We start from the raw sequence: 9476 nt of genomic DNA, 5'->3' as shown, positions 1-9476 counted from the left end.
TTTTTGTGTCTATTTTGTATATATCTCTCAATTTTTACTTTTCATTCTTTAACTAAATATACTTTCCTGCAACCCGCCTCACCCAACGTGGAAAGGATTCTATTATTTCTTTATAACTTTCATCAAGAACCGTAAGCTAATACTAGTGTAGCCGCAACTAAATGGCTACCTGTTATTAGTCACCGTTAGCGTCTTCCCCACTGTCCGTGGCCTACACTATCCACCAGCCAGCTCTAGCTCTAGCCTGGACAATTCGTCGGCCAGTCTGCACAGCGTGCTATCGACCCAGCGTGCTATCGACCCAGAGCTTATTGGACTTTCTGCCGGAATCACTGGACCCTAGCGCCGGATCATCACAACCAGCTAGCTAGCTGCAACCTGTTGTGGCTGATTTACCATTGCCCTATAGCAAGCACCAGTTAGCCCTGAGCTAGCCTCAGGCCCATCTCCCGGCTATCTACCTCTCTGTCAACCGGACGGAACCTCCTAGTGTTGACACTGAGCCCCGCCGATCCAACACGACTGGTTTGCCGACGAAATAGTCTGATGTGGTTTCATCAGGCTTCCAGTTGCGACGACCACGAAGATCCATCTGCCAGCCCCGGCCCGCTAGCACACGCAAACTACAACTGTGCTCCCTGCTAGCTGTGCTGAAGCACCAATTTGAACTGCTCTCGGACTCACATATTGCTGTTCACTGGACCTTATGATCACTCAGCTGCACAGCTGATGCCTGCTGGACTGTTCCTTTACACGGTACCCTGTCCTGTTTATTCTGTTTAGTCTTAGCCCAAACGTTATCGCTATTTCCAGTTGTTGTCTTAGCTCTCTCTAATAACACCTGTGACTGCTTTATGCCTCTCTCCCATGTAAATTATGCCTAGCCTATTGCTGTTTGGGTTAGTTCTTATTATACAATTTCACTGTAGAACCCCTAGTCCCTCTAAAACTGCCTCATATAGTTCCTTTGTTCCACCCCCCATACACGCCGAGACCGGCTCAATCGGTGCCTCCAATGACGCTATCTCTTTCATTGTTACCCAACGCTTAGGGTTACCTGAACTGTACTCATATCCTTCCATATCCTTTTCTGTACATAATGCCCTGAATCTTTTCTACAACGCCCGGAGAACTGCCCCCTTTATTCTATGTACCCAACGCACTAGAAGACCAGTTCTTAAAGCCTTTAGTCGTATCCTTATTCTAGCCCTCCTCTGTTCCTCTGGTGATGTAGAGGCTAACCCAGGCCCTGCAGCCCCCAGTATCACTCCTACTCCCCAGGAGCTATCATTTGTTGACTTCTGTAACCGTAAAAGTCTTGGTTTTCTGCACATAAATATCAGAAGCCTCCTTCCTAAGTTTGAGTTATTCACTGCGTTAGCACACTCCGCCAACCCTGATGTTCTAGCAGTGTCTGAATCCTGGCTTAGGAAGGCCACCAAAAATTCTGACATTTCCATCCCCAACTATAACATTTTCCGTCTAGATAGAACTGCCAAAGGGGGTGGAGTTGCAATCTACTGTAGAGATAGCCTGCAGAGCTCTATCATACTATCCAGGTCTGTGCCCAAACAGTTTGAGCTTCTACTTCTAAAAATCCACCTTTCCAGAAATAAATCTCTCACTGTTGCCGCTTGCTACAGACCCCCCTCAGCCCCCAGCTGTGCCCTGGACACCATATGTGAATTGATTGCCCCCCATCTATCCTCAGAGTTCGTACTGCTTGGTGACCTAAACTGGGATATGCTTAACACCCCGGCCATCCTACAATCTAAACTAGATGCCCTCAATCTCACACAAATTATCAACGAACCTACCAGGTACAACCCTAAATCCGTAAACATGGGTACCCTCATAGATATCATCCTGACTAACTTACCCTCTAAATACACCTCCGCTGTCTTCAACCAGGATCTCAGCGATCACTGCCTTATTGCCTGCGTCCGTAACGGGTCCGCGGTCAAACGACCACCCCTCATCACTGTCAAACGCACCCAAAAACACTTCAGCGAGCAGGCCTTCCTAATTGACCTGGCCCAGGTATCCTGGATGGATATAGATCTCATTCCGTCAGTAGAGGATGCCTGGTTGTTCTTTAAAAGTAATTTCCTCTCAATCTTAAATAGACATGCCCCATTCAAAAAAATACAGAACTAAGAACAGATATAGCCCCTGGTTCTCCTCAGACTTGACTGCCCTTGACCAGCACAAAAACATCCTGTGGCGTACTGCATTAGCATGAAATAGCCCCCGCGATATGCAACTTTTCAGGGAAGTTAGGAACCAATATACACAAGCAGTTAGGAAAGCAAAGGCTAACTTTTTCAAACAGAAATTTGCATCCTGTAGCACTAACTCCAAAAAGTTTTGGGACACTGTAAAGTCCATGGAAAATAAGAGCACTTCCTCCCAGCTGCCCACTGCACTGAGGCTAGGAAACACTATCACCACCGATTAAATCTACAATAATCGAGAATTTCAACAAGCATTTTGCTACGGCTGGCCATGCTTTCCACCTGGCTACCACTACCCCGGCCACCAGCTCTGCACCCTCCGCTGCAACTTGCCCATGCCCCCCCCGCTTCTCCTTCACACAAATCCAGACAGCTGATGTTCTAAAAGAGCTGCAAAATCTGGACCCCTACAAATCATCTGGGCTAGACAATCTGGACCCTTTCTTTCTAAAACTAGCCGCCGAAATTGTCGCAACCCCTATTACTAGCCTGTTCAACCTCTCTTTCGTAACATCTGAGATCCCCAGAGATTGGAAAGCTGCCGCGGTCATCCCCCTCTTCAAAGGGGGTGACACTCTAGATCCAAACTGTTACAGACCCATATCCATCCTGCCCTGCCTTTCAAAAGTTTTTGAAAGCCAAGTCAACAAACAGATCACCGACCATTTCGAATCCCACCGTACCTTCTCCGCTATGCAATCCGGTTTCCGAGCTGGTCATGGGTGCACTTCAGCCACGCTCAAGGTCCTAAACGATATTATAACCGCGATCGATAATAGACAGTACTGTGCAGCCGTTTTCATTGACCTGGCCAAGGCTTTCGACTCTGTCAACCACAGGATTCTTATTGGCAGACTAAATAGCCTTGGTTTCTCAAATGACTGCCTCGCCTGGTTCACCAACTACTTCTCAGATAGAGTTCAATGTGTCAAATCGGCGGGCCTGTTGTCTGGACCTATGGCAGTCTATGGGGGTGCCACAGGGTTCAATTCTTGGGCCGACTCTTTTCTCTGTGTATATCAATGACGTCGCTCTTGCTGCTGGTGACTCTCAGATCCACCTCTACGCAGACGACACCATTTTGTATACATCTGGCCCTTCATTGGACACTGTGTTAACAAACCTCCAAACGAGCTTCAATTCCATACAACACTCCTTCAGTAGCCTCCAACTGCTCTTAAACACTAGTAAAACTAAATGCATGCTCTTCAACCGAACGCTGCTTGCACCCGCCCACCCGACTAGAATCACTACACTCGACGGGTCTGACCTAGAGTATGTGGACAACTACAAATATCTAGGTGTCTGGTTAGACTGTAAACTCTCCTTCCAGACTCACATTAAGAATCTCCAATCCAAAGTTAAATCTAGAATCGGTTTCCTATTTCGCAACAAAGCCTCCTTCACTCATGCTGCCAAACATGCCCTCGTAAAACTGACTATCCTACCGATCCTTGACTTCGGCGATGTCATTTACAAAATAGCCTCCAACACTCTACTCAGCAAATTGGATGTAGTCTATCACAGTGCCATCCGTTTTGTCTCCAAAGCCCCATATAATACCCACCACTGTGACCTGTACGCTCTTGTTGGCTGGTCCTCACTACATATTCGTCGCCAAACCCACTGGCTCCAGGCCATCTATAAATCACTGCTAGGCAAATCCCCGCCTTATCTTAGCTCATTGGTCACCATAGCAACACCCACCCGTAGTCTGCGCTCCAGCGGGTATATCTCACTGGTCATCCCCAAAGCCAACACCTCCTTTGGCCGCAATTCCTTCCAGTTCTCTGCTGCCAATGACTGGAACAAATTGCAAAAATCTCTGAAGCTGGAGACACTTATCTCCCTCACTAACTTTAAGCATCAGTTGTCAGAGCACCTTACCGATCACTGCACCTGTACACAGCCCATCTGAAATTAGCCCGCCCAACTACCTCATCCCTATATTGTTATTTATTTTGCTCATTTGTACCCCAGTATCTCTATTTGCACATCATCTCTTGCACATCTATCATTCCAGTGTTAATACTAATTGTAATTATTTTGCACTATAGCCTATTTTATTGCCTTACCTCCATAACTTGCTAAATTTGCACACACTGTATATATATGTATTTCTGTTGTATTTTTTGACTTTGTTTTGTTTTACCCCATATGTAACTCTGTGTTGTTGTTTTTATCGCACTGCTTTGCTTTATCTTGGCCAGGTCGCAGTTGTAAATGAGAACTTGTTCTCAACTGGTTTACCTGGTTAAATAAAGGTGAAATAAAAAAAATAAAAAAATAAAAATCTGAAGACGCTGAGGCCTGTCTCCTAGTCTGTGGACTAAGACACTTCTTCACCTAATCTGAAGACGCTGAGGCCTGTCTCCTAGTCTGTGGACTAAGACACTTCTTCACCTAATCTGAAGACGCTGTGGCCTGTCTCCTAGTCTGTGGACTAAGACACTTCTTCACCTAGGAATGTATTTTGTGTGTTTGTGTGTGTCTTTGTATATAATGTGTGTGAGTTGGTCTCTGATTACTGTGATTAGTTCAATGTAACGTCATATACTATACATTATAATCAGTCTGTTTTGGGTTAGCAGAATCATTGTATATCATTGGTTTTCCATCCTATCATGTTACCACACAGATGTGACTGTCTAGCTCAGCGGTTCCCAAACTTTCCCATTCTGGAGACCATCAAATCACCGTCCAAAGCTCTTGAGGACCACCATTCGCGGAGTCGCTGTTATTTTTTCACATCAAATATATTGCCGGTCAAATTCTATCAATAGATGTGAATGTAACAAAGCCTGTAAAGGTCTATTATTATTATAAACTAGTTGCATTGTGAAAAGGAATGTAAAATTGATTATAATACCATTAATACTCCCAACTGTTATTATTTTTGAATAATAAAATACTACAATCTAAAAGTAATTGAGGACCACCTGCACCACCCCCCAAGGACCACAGGTTGGGAACCACTGGTCTGGAGTCCTTCTGCCAAACCTGGTTGTTGTGTCACACTGCCCTCTCATGGTACTGTAGTGTATTGAGATTATGACGTTAATGTTTTAAGTGGAACCAGAGAGGACGTTAATTTTAGTATCAAGAGCAGTGGCGGCTCCTGAAAAAATTCTCAGGGGGGGGGGCAATTTTTCTGATGATTTAGGTGACCTACACACATTTTTAAAAAGATATGTCCAGCAACAACATGAAGACAGGGGCAGCATATAAGTCAATACCAGAAGCATTTATTGACTGATCTCAAAAGTGTTGGCTTACAAAATCAAAATAAGTTATCACAGTAAAAATAATCAAGGGTGTTCTTTCACATTCCTCAACACTGCATAAACAATATGCATTTCCATAAACAAATGAAATATCAGCTGAAAATACAGCATCTTGGTATTTGTTCAGATTGCAGGATCAACAAGAGCTTTTACCACATTTTTTGCCTCATGGTTGAATTGGAAATATGTGCACCTGAGCATAATTCACAACAAGCAAGCAGGAGCTTTTGATAGAGGCTACTGAAAACATTGATGCAAGTTATTGGTAATAAGACATCTTTATAGACTTCCATATTCTGCCCTCTTGTATAGATTTGTGAAAATGAACAGTGATAGACATTTTGCCTGAAAACAGAATTTGAAAGTAATTTCTAGAAAAGGTAAACACAGCTATCTGTATGGCTTTGTAAAAATGAACAACCATATTCTGGCCAATTGTATAGATTTGTAAATATGAACAACCATATTCTGGCCAATTGTATAGATTTGTAAAAATGAACATGAACAGATTATTTTATTTTTTTTACTTTTTTTAAAATGAAAAATAACTATTTTAAACAACATCAACTGTGAACTGATTTGGGCGTGTGTGTGTTAAAGAGACAGACAGGGAGGGACAAAGAGAGAGAGAGGCTACATTACTTGTACTGAAACTGTTCTCTTCTCTGTTTCAATACAGCAAAGCGTTCAATGACTTTCTCATTGAAATCAGGCATGCTGAGGACTAGTTCCCTCTCCATGGAAAGCATGGCCAGTGCATTCAGACGTTCCTGGCCCATTGAATTTCGCAGGAATGTCTTAACTCGTGTCAAAGTTGAGAAACATCTCTCAGCTTCAGCTGTTGTCATGGGAGTAGTTATGAGGATGTTCAACAGAGTCACAGTCTCAGAGAACGTCTCCTGGAGGTTGTAGCTCATGAGAACCTGGTACAGTGCCAGTGCACCACAGCATCCCTTGAATTCAGGATTCTCATAGATCAGAGATAGTTCTGTCTTGAGCTTTGCCTTGCTCAGCATGGGGTATGCATTCACAGTGGCATTCAGAGCCTCATCAGGAAATGAATGGCAGTACCTTTCAAACATGTCTGCTTGCAGTAAGGTAGCACTCACAAGGTGGCCAGAGAAAGAGAACCTTTCTTTGGTGTGATCCAGGATGGTGTTGCAGACCTCTTCAGACAGCCTCTGCTTCTCCTCTTCTCTCAAAGCTGTTCTGGGTCTTTTGGCTCCTGTTGCTTCTTGCAGCTGCTGTTGAGAGGAGTCCCTGAAGGCAAACAGACCAATGTGTTTGTTGGCTTTGTACAGTATTGTTGTCTATGTGATGCACAGGTATATGCAATGTATCCATGTATAGTACAAATACTTCAGTTCCACTTAAAATGGGCAGGGATGCATAAAGTCTTTACTGTTTAAGTTAGCCTTTGTGTCTCACATAGCCTGGATGTTCAGCACAGTATACAGTGGTGCTCATAAGCTTATGATCCCATGCTAAAGTTGACTAAAAAGAGGAATAAAAAAGAAAAGAAAATTGGTGTCCTTAAAGGTTGGATTTTCCAACTTTTTTAATTAAGTCATTAAGATCAATTTCCAAAAGATGATTTTTTTATTTTTTTATTCCTCTTTTTAGTCAACTTTAGAATGTGTTCATACACTTATGAGCACCACTGTACAGTACACATAGTATATCAAATAAGCTAGATTACACCACTGGCCATATATAATGAGAATAATGTAATTTCAAACACAAATGCAGTCTCCTTTCATGCATACATTTTCAAATAAAGCTCTGCTTTGAGAAAGATCGAATGATATTGTTTAATCTTACCTTATGGCCTGCACACTGCTTGTGAAGCTGTCGAGGGCACGTTTGATAAAGACAGCATCGATGTCCTTCTTCTGTAGCTTCTGGTACAGAATGTCGACGTGGGGCATGATTTTGTGAAAAAGCCGCAGGAAAAAAATTAAATCTTCATCATGTAGCATCCTCACGTAGCCAGATGCCTCTCACGGTGGGCTGGTCAAATGAACCCAATGAACCCGTCCGAATGGCTTCAAAACATTCTATGAGGTCGTCTCGATTCTCGTAGACAGTGTTCACGACTCTGCTTAGTAGAAACCTGTTGAATTATTAAATTTGGTCTGGGAGGTCCTAATTGTTTCGTTTCCAATTTATCTTGATTTGTTCGCCGACAAAAAGGAACTTCTTTCAAAGAGACAATCGAGTTGCACTGAAGGCTAGCCATTTTGACAGTAGTAGTGAATTGATTGATGAGGCTACCCGCTCTTTTCTTAGTTACGTTCATGGTTATGTTACGTATGACGAAAGCGCGTAAGTGCAAGCCCTCAGAAACCCATAGAGATTGTATTGAAAGCTCTGATATTTGAAAAAAATTGATTTTACATTAGAGGCTATGAGAGACTTCTGGGCGATTTTCAACCTGATTGAAATCGCCCCAAAACGGGCGGGGACATTTGAAGCACGACTTTAGCCTGATTGGACATTTAGTGGCAGATCAGACGTCTAGATTAGAACACTGATAACTACTGTTGCCGTGATATAATTGATTAGAAAAAAAATCCCTTCCTTTTCCCGTTTGGCAGTGCGTCGCCCATATCGCCCTAATGAACACACCGCCCCTGATCAAGAGGGAATGTTTTAGTGTAACGCCACATACAACAGACAGGAAGTGTGTTGTAGACAGGGGAGACTGGTGATTGGCCAGAAGAGGGAGCACCCCTCTTTTTGCATTGTTTATAAGTAGGGGCTAAACGAAGAAGAAGTCAGAGCGGCCATTCTGAGGCGTCGCTCTCCGGGTGGGCATGTCACCTGTCACTTATGCTGAAGCTTGTGATATGAATAAACCTTATGATCCAAGTTCAGTATGAGCGGACTCCTTTGTTCATCAGCAATAATTGCCACCATTCACCCGATACGACAGTACACTGCAAAACATCACTTTTTTAAATTAAAGAATGTAATTGCAGTTTTACTAGATAGAATCTTAATTTATAGGCTGAATACTTGTATTAAGTGTATATAGACTTTACATGAACCTATGGGTGTTGAATCCGCCCACTGTGTTGAAACAGGAAGTCCATTTATAATGAAGTAGAGGAACGGGTCCACCTCTGATTGTAGATCAATGATGATAGTGATTTTTTTTAATACTGAAATTCGTAACATTTAATTAGGAAATGTTAGCAGACTTAGAATGTTGTTTAACAATATGAAAAAAGCAATAAAGTCCATCGCCTTTATAGCACAAATAATATTATAGCATCGACATTTGTTAACAGCATTAAAAGTAATGATTACTAGATAGTTGTGAGATTGATCAATATAAATGTTAGCTTGAGAGTGTTCAGCCCCATGACCATGACCACGATCAGTGCCAAGTGGTGGAATAAGGGAACTGCTTGTCAAGCGTAGAACGGGGAAAATATACTGTATGTTGAAAATGTGTTTAATTGTGAGCGTAATAATAACATTATTTATTTTATTGTATTTACATTGTGAAGTCATGCAACGTCTTGACAGGCTATCTATCATTTGACCACATCGGTGCATTTGTAACGATAATAATCCATATAAAGTACAGTCATTTGTTAAATTAGAGGTACGTGTGAAAGTGAAACTATTGTGTACATACTATAAAAGACTGAGATAATGGAAATCCAATGAGAGATGGCTGATCTGCTCTGTTGGAAGATATGGCATTTCAGGGAGCACGTTTTTAGAGACAGGTGGGACTTTTTAGCAGAAAGTAGAGATTGGCTCATCAGATATCATTTCCCAAAACCAATCTTATAGGATCTTTGAGAGGATTTAAGACCTACTTTAGAAAGGCAAACCCATGCCATTCGGGTGCACGTCAAAGTGTTATCCATCCTCGGGTTTTTGGCAACGGGCACTTTTCAGCCGGAGCTTGCCGATCGGCCAGCGGCGGCATCTCACATCCCTC

The sequence above is a fragment of the Coregonus clupeaformis genome, unplaced genomic scaffold, assembly GCF_020615455.1.
Source record: "Coregonus clupeaformis isolate EN_2021a unplaced genomic scaffold, ASM2061545v1 scaf1902, whole genome shotgun sequence".
Lineage (NCBI taxonomy): Eukaryota > Metazoa > Chordata > Actinopteri > Salmoniformes > Salmonidae > Coregonus > Coregonus clupeaformis.
This window is presented reverse-complemented; position numbering follows the sequence as displayed.